The sequence below is a fragment of the Suricata suricatta genome, chromosome 7, assembly GCF_006229205.1.
Source record: "Suricata suricatta isolate VVHF042 chromosome 7, meerkat_22Aug2017_6uvM2_HiC, whole genome shotgun sequence".
NCBI lineage: Eukaryota > Metazoa > Chordata > Mammalia > Carnivora > Herpestidae > Suricata > Suricata suricatta.
Genome location: NC_043706.1, coordinates 12,767,609 through 12,774,539, shown reverse-complemented (window position 1 = coordinate 12,774,539; position 6,931 = coordinate 12,767,609).

Below are 6,931 nucleotides of genomic sequence, written 5' to 3'. Positions count from 1 at the left end.
TAGATTGCCATCTATGTCCACATGTCCCTGAATCACTGATATCCTGCCTGGTCTTCCATCTTTAGTGTTTCACTGTCCTTTCTAAAAGATCAGCCTCCCTTTTCATGTTCCACCACAGAAACCATGAAGAGGAGTTATAAATTCTTTTAAGTTGAAAAAATGATGTAGAATTAAGTGTTCTCAACTTGAAGGCTGTCCTATCGTCCCTGAAGCCCAGGATCTAGAGGCTTGGCCAGTAATAGTGGTCCAACACTGCTCCTCTATCAGAGCATTCGTTCCAACAGATCCTGACCTTGCGGAGTCCAAGAAAAGTGTGGTCCAGCTTCCTGTTCTTTTCCTGATTTATAAAAATTTAAATTTAAAGCTTTAAAAAACATTTTTTAAGGTTTATTTTTGAGAGGGAGCATGAGTGGGGAAGGGGCAGAGAGAGAGGGAGGCACAGAATCTGAAACAAGATCCAGGCTCTGAGCTGTCAGTGCAGAGCCTGAAGTGGGGCTCGAACTCATGAACTGTGAGATCAATGACCTGAGCTGAAGTTAGTTGCTTAACTGACTGAGCCACCCAGGTGCCCCTATAAAAATTAAAATTGAATTGAATTAAGATGAAATAAGTTGAATTGAGATACTTAAAATGATGGCTGATTCATGCTTAGGTAACATTTATTCATGAAAATCGTGCCATCATGAAGCTCATGGTTGAATAAAGGTCCTTCAGAAAAGATGCCCAAGGGGGTAGAGAAAGCATTTGGAAACCCAAGGACTATAAGGCCCAAACTTGAATGACAAATAAAAATGACAGGATCAACCTCATCAGAGAGAAAACCATATTGGAACTAACAAAAATAGTACATCTAAAATTCAGCAACTTGAAATTTTTTTAAATTTATTTACTGAGGCTTATGTTTCCACACAACCAAAGGCTTTCCAAGAAGAACTACATCAAAGGGACCTCGGGCAAATGCTTGAAAATAATAAGGCTTTGAAAGCAAAGCCTGGATTACAGGGTAGGCTGTTCATTTTGGTTTTGGGCAGAATCATTTCCAGACACACAGACCATCTGAGCTCATAAAACAAAAGTTTGCGTTCCAGCAGTATGGCCTTTGAACAGATGTCACCAGTTTACCCGGCCCGAAATATCCACTCACAAGGACACAAACAAGTTGGAGGCCCAACTTCTGGCTTTCTAAGGACAGGCCTTGGTACTCAGAGGTCTGGGGTAGGACACCGGGCACTCTGGCCAAAAGTCTGCAGTATGCTCGGACATCTCCCCACAGAGGAGTGAGCTATCCCTCTGGCCTCGACCTGCCAGCCCAATCCGGGCCTCTGGCAGCGTTTACTGAATCCTGGCCCTGTCGCAAAGCCCACAGGGACAACAGTTCATTTGGTGCAGATGGCAGAAAGGCCCGACGGGAGACCTGACTCTCCGCAGCAGAATTTCTGCAGCCGTTCAAACAAAAACACTTTCCTTTTGCTTGGCAGAGGCCATGTCAGTTTCTGGGAGTCTGATATGTTGGTATGTTTTGGAGACAGGGGAGGAGTGACCCTGCACTAATAGTCTTGGAAGATTTGGAAACTCAAGGACATGGACAAATTAAGTCCAGCAGGTCTAGGGCATTTGGTTGGGCATGGTAATCACCCTGGCTTTCTGGGTTAACTGTGAACTCCACTTCATACACAGCCTTCTATCTAATCTAAGAACATTCAGACCCAATGAATAAACTCGATAAGGAATGGATGAATGAATGAATGTTAGCCTTTCTTTGGTAGGAACCAGTCAATATTTAAAACAAAATGTACTGTTTGTTTTATTTGTGAAGGAGAGAGAGAGACAGACAGAACATGAGCAGGAGAGGGGCAGAGAGAGAGGGAGACACAGAATCTGAAACAGGCTCCAGGCTCTTAGCTGCCAGCACAGAGCCCGATGCCGGGCTTAAACCTGTGAACTGTGAGATCATGACTTGAGCCGAAGTTGGATGCTTAACCGACTGAGCCACCCAGGTGGCTAAAACCAGCCAATATTATACATGCTTAGTGAGTGTTTCAGAGAGTGTTTTGAGCCATTCTTTTTATGCTCCATAAGTAATAATCCTCAAGTAAACTTATCTTCAACCTTAGCTTTGAAGGACCAGTGACATGAGCCCAAAATAAAAGCACAAGGTCTTGGGGGACCTGGGTGGCTCAGTCGATTAAGCATTTGACTTTGGCTCAGGTCATGATCTCATAATTCGTGAGCTGAAGTCCCGAATCGGGCTCTATGCTGACAGCTCAGAGCCTGGAGCCTGCTTCAGATTCTGTGTCTCCCTCTCTCTCTCTCTCTGCCCCTCCCCTGCTCACACTCTCTCTCTCTGTTTCTCAAAAATAAATAAACATTAAAAAAATTTTTTTAAGCACCAGGTCTAGATTAAGTCACAAACTGAATAATAAGTTAAGCCACTACTACTTGTTGCCTGAACAGGTTGGGCGCTTCTGAGAAACAGGGACAGCTTCATGGTCAGAAGCCTGGGGTCAAGGTCCAGAAAGAGGCTGTGCTCTTTCCGCTCAGCCATAAAGATTTGCCCTGCTTTCTCTGGAAACTATGTGCCTTTACTCGCCTCCATTGCTTTACTTTGGCTGGGCTACCCCCAAACATTTGGAGCGTTTTCCTGCTGAAACCCCTACGTGCTTTGCTGTCCAGCTTTCTCAGAAGCTGCTTCCCTCATGGGTCCTTTCCAGCCTGAAGCGGTTTTCTTCTTTTGAGCCCTAGTGGTGCCTTTTTATCTTAGGATATTTAGATATTTCTCTGCAATGATGTTAGGAAGCTTGGAAGCTCACCTTATGCATCCTTCTAGATTGTAAAGTCCTGGAGAAAATAAATACACATGCACATATGTATATACTGTATTAATATGTATCAATAAGAGTATCCCATTATTACATGCACATATGTATATACTGTATTAATATGTATCAATAAGAGTATCCCATTATTATAATTACTCAAATCTCCCTTGCCTGCTATAGTCTCAGAACACGGTGGATGTCAAGTCGTCAATGGATAAGAATTCGATAAACTGAGCACCGATGGCTGGCACAGGATGAGACCCAGCCATAGAAGAACCAGCCAACTTTCTTCAAAGGATGTCATTTCTTGGAACCCACTCACATAATCACAATGCTAGTAGCCTCCCTGCCCACTGAGATCCAATAAACTTGTCTAAACCTTAATTCTATGGCCTGAGAGAATCCAAAGCTCATGATTTCTGCAAATTCTTTTTTTTTTTCAAGTTTATATATTTATTTAGGGGTGGGGGCAGGCAGGGAGGGGCAGACAGAGAGAAAGAGAGAATCTCAAGCAGGCTCCGTGCTGTTAGCACAGAGCCCAATGCAGTGTTTGAACCCACAATCTGCAAGATCATGACCTGAACTGAAACCAAGAGCCAGAAGCTTAACTGATTGAGCCACCCAGGTGCCCCCAATTTCTACAAATTCTAGCACCTCATTTCCTCCTGCACTTGTCAGCTTCAACGCTCTGATCTCCAGGACTGCTTCCTCTGTGTGCATCAGTATGTCAAGCTGTCCCTTCTCTGGCTTTGGCATGAAGCTTGACCCCAGCAGGTATCTCTGTTTCTTCTGTAGACTTTATTCACCTTGCAGTATAGGGGCATCCTGGCACATTTGGACTCCTCTGCCACCCCATCTTCCCTACCCCATCATCATTCTGGAATCATAAATCCACCCCTCCTCCCTTGTCTTACCCAGGAAACTGCCCATGCGAGGTCCCGTGGGGTCTCACCTACTACCTCAAAGGGCTTATTAAAGTCTTTCTACTAGACCTACACAATTCCCTTTGCAAAAAGAATTCCAGGGATGTTTTTTCTATTCATTACCTGACAATATGCCAATACAGTATGGGACTATGATATAAGGACACTGTGTGGCGTCTTCTGGTTTTCCATATGCCTGGAACCAGATCAAACTGCATCGCTCTTTTAGCTTTTTCACTTTGGTCTTCGTTGTTTCCAATTCTTAGCTCCTAGTTCTTATTTCATGCATTCATTTATCTGAGATAGATTTATTGCCACCATTCGATGTGCCAAGTATTTATTTCATAAAAACAAATAACAGATTTCCAGTCTCTGGGAACCTGATTCAAACTGAGCCTGTCTTACCCATCGGCTCACCTGGTCCAAGGGAAAGAGTTCCAAGTGTTCCTCTTGCACGAAGAGATGCTGTCCCTTACTTCAACCTGAGACTCAGTGACCAACTTCCAAATTCTTATGTTTCAGTAGACACTGGGGCAAGCTGGGTCTTCAGTGTCTCATTTCATGAAAGAAATTAAGTTTAACACCAACTGAATATTAGCCCTGAGGAAAAAGCTGAAACCCAACATAACTGGTTGAAAGGAAAAGAAAAGGCTAATTTATTCAATCCTTTTGGAACAGATGAAAATACTCTGAAAATAACCTTCCTTTCATGACCTTTGAAGTGTTCTTATTAAGATCAAATATTTCTCTTCCTTGAATATAAATACGTTCCTTCAAATATCCTTGAAATGTTTGGTCAGTGTCTAGAGCTAAAAAACTGTGTACCTTCAATAGTTATCAAAGAAGGAGCCAAATATTTTGAAATGTCTGTGATATTTTTTATTGAAGCACAGTTGAAATACAATATTATATTAGGTCCAGGTATGTGACATAAAGATTGGACATTTATCGGCATTACCAAATGATCACCATGATAAGTCTAGTTACCATCTGTTACTATTTAAAATTATTACAGTATTATCGACAATATTCCCTATGCTGTACTTACAGCCCTGTGACTGATTTATTTTATAACTGGAAGTTTATAGCTCCTAATCCCCTTCACCCCTTTTGCCCATCCCCCACACCCCTTCTCCTCTGGCGATGACCTGTACTATTTTTAAATCACCGGATCAAGATCAAACTTTCTTCCTGACTTCCTGCATTGTAGAATGAAGAAAACATGCTTATGTTAAAAACTAGAGTCCTGGCATTGTGAAAGAAAGAACGCATGGGAACTAATACTTAAGTGTTGCCTTTGTATCAAGTGCGGGGGTAGGCAGTTTATAGGCAGTTCATTCAATCCTAAGGGAAAGTCGCCTCCAAGTAGCTTGTGTTGTTTCGCTGTCCCCACTTCGGAGATAAGGAGATTGAGGGGGAGGGGGAGTCAGACCCAAAGTTCATTCTCTTTACTGGTGGTTCATTTTATTTATTTATTTATTTATTTATGTATGTATGTATGTATTTATTTATTTTAAAAGTTTTTAAATTTTATTTTGAGAGAGAGAGAGTGTGTGCAAGAGAGCAGGGGAGGGGCAGAAAGAGATAGCATAGAAATAGCACAGAGCCCTATGTGGGGCTCCAACTCACAAACTCTGAGAGCATGACCTGAGCTGAAATCAAGAATCTGACGCTTAACCACTGAGCCACCCAGGCGCCCAGGCGCCCCATGCTGATGGCTCATTTTAAACTGGGAATTTATTTCTCTCCTTATATAGAATTAACTTCTGAGGTCATGAACCCCCAACTCTCACATTCAAATGCAGAATTCCAAAGATGCTTTGTCTGCAAATTTTTAACTGTAACTCTTTATTTTACAAGTCGTTTAGTTTGTTTGAGGATTATAGTTAAGACATGTTCAGTTGTAGGAGGAAAATATATTTCTCACATTTCTTAAATAGGGTCAAAGAACTGTGGAAGGGGCTGTTGACAACCCTTTATTATCTGACTCTTACTATACACTTTGTGTTAAATCACATCGCTAACCTACTGAGAAAATGTATCATTTCAAAATTTGAAGAGATTCTAGATGCTGTCTACTGCAGTGTTTCTCAAATGTTGATTTGTACACAGACTCCATTAGAATCACTTGGTGAGTGTTTTGAAAATACAGATTCCTGGGGACTCTTGGGTGGCTCAATGGGTTAAGCATCTGACTTCAGCTCAGGTCATGATCTCACAGCACGTGAGTTTGAGCCCCACATCGGGCTGTGTACTGACAGCTCAGAGCCTGGAGCCTGCTTCAGGCTCTGTGTGTGTCTCTCTCTCTGCCCCTCCCCTGCTCGTGCATTATCTCTCTCTCAAATATAAACAAACATTTAAAAACATTTTCTATAGATTCTTGAGCCTTTGCCTTATGACTCCTTTTAAAAACTTCAAGGCAGGATGCTGGGAATCCAAATTTAAATTTTTTAAATTGATCCTCAGACGTATTTAAACCCGAGGAATCCCTTCCAGGACACCCCCAACACATCAGCAGGCAGCTTCATGGTGGACACTTGCAGGACAGAGTTACAGCCCCAGAGTAAACTTGCTGTTTTTTAGTGGGATATTACTGGTTTCTTAACTTAAAATATGACACCTTAAAATTTTTATTCATTAGTTCCCATTTCTGTCCTCAAAAGATACACAGAGTACGAGAAATCCCTTAGAACATGAGCATTCAAATATTCCAAGGCAGCTAATATGGTTTCCGTTAGGCTTTTTCTTCTCTGAGCTAATGTCATTCTTTAAATTTTTTTTAAGTTTATTTATTTATTTTGACAGAGGGGGAGGGGCAGAGAGAGAAGGAGAGAGAGAATCCCAAGCAGGCTCTGCACTGGCAGCGCAGAGCCCAACACAGGGCTCTGTCCCACAGCTGTGAGACCATGACCTGAGCCAAAACCAAGAGTGAGACGCTTAACTGACTGAGCCACCCAGGCACCCCATGATCTTTTCTTATAACCCACAAATTCCTTAACCTTTCCCCTATCAGAAAGACAGTTCAGAGAAGATCAAATCCGAGTGACCAATATATACAAAACTTAACTAACAGTAGAGAGTGCAAATTAAAATAACAATGTCGTATTTTTTTATACCCATCAGAATGGCAAAACTTAAAGAGCAATCATATTTATTGTTTGTAGAGATGTTTTATATTTCTGGTGAAAA